Genomic DNA, 1,461 nt, shown 5'->3' on the forward strand with positions numbered 1-1,461 from the left:
GGTTTAAGAGGTTTTCCTCTGAACATTTAAAAGGCCCTTCTCGGCACAAGGTTACGTACTCGTAATTAGAGTCCGTTTGGTTCTTTGGGCAATCTCCGTAATGAGTCGGTTTTTCACATTTTACACACTTGCCCAAATGACGCGCTCGACATTTCTTAGCTGATTTTGATTTGCCTTTTGCATAATTTTTCTCATTAAGTTCTTGCCTTATTTCTTTTCTTGCCTTATCGCATCTACTCTTTATATCTAATACCACATCCCTCGGTAAAATATTATCGCACATCAAAAAGAAATGGTTGTAGACATATTGATCGCGCATCTTGAAAATAAAATAAAAATAAATAAAAAATAAATAAAAATGAAAAGAAAATAAAAAGGTAGAATGGAGGGAGAAGACTAGTTCTTTAATGTCTGCTAGGGAAAGACCGAACAAACCCCACTCTTAAAGATAAAACTAAAGATCGAGAATGGAGTTGAAAACCTTAAAGTTACCCCAAATTTACTTGTCCTTAGGGTAGAAGGTGATTTTCTCTCTTTCCGTAGTGTTGATTCCGTCAAAGTATATCTTGAGTCAATGACCGTTCACCTTGAAAGTTCCACCGTCTTTGCTATATAACTCTGCATATCCAGATGAAAAAACCTGTTTTATTATATATGGCCCAGTCCACCGGGATCTAAGTTTCCCAGGTGAAAACTTAAAACGTGATTGGAAAACTAATACTTTATCCCCTTGTTCGAATTCTTTCCTTTCTTTTAATCGTGCATCGTGCCATCTCTTAGTTTTCTCTTTGTATGTTTTAGAGTTTTCATAAGCTTGTAGTCTTAATTCATCTAATTCATTAAGTTGTAAGAATCGGTTTTCTCCGGCTTCCACAAGGTCAGTGTTACATTCTCTTAGAGCCCAATATGCCTTGTGTTCAACTTCGACAGGTAGATGACACGCCTTACCATAAATTAATCGGAAAGGTGTAGTACCAATGGGCGTTTTGAATGCAGTTCTAAATGCCCAAAGCGCATCATCTAACTTTCGATGCCAGATTTTAGGATTAATCTTAACTGTTCTTTCTAAAATTCGTTTAAGACCTCGATTTGTGTTTTCAACTTGGCCACTCGTTTGAGGGTGGTAAGAAGTTGAGAAATGATGTTTAACTCCGTACTTTTTAAGTACTTTCTCGAGTAATTGATTTGTAAAATGAGTTCCACGATCACTGATTAATGCTTTTGGAATCCCAAAATGTGAAAATAGGTTTTTTAGGAAGTTCACAACAACACGGGCATCATTTGTGGGTAAAGCTTTTGCTTCGGCCCATTTAGAAACGTAGTCAACTGCCACAAGGATGTATTTGCATTCATTCGATGCGGAAAATGGACCCATGAAGTCAATACCCCAAATGTCAAATACTTCACATACAAGAATGCCTTTTTGTGCATTTCGTCCCTTTTTGAGATGTTATCGGATCT

This window comes from Rutidosis leptorrhynchoides, chromosome 2, assembly GCF_046630445.1.
Source record: "Rutidosis leptorrhynchoides isolate AG116_Rl617_1_P2 chromosome 2, CSIRO_AGI_Rlap_v1, whole genome shotgun sequence".
In the NCBI taxonomy this organism is placed as follows: domain Eukaryota; kingdom Viridiplantae; phylum Streptophyta; class Magnoliopsida; order Asterales; family Asteraceae; genus Rutidosis; species Rutidosis leptorrhynchoides.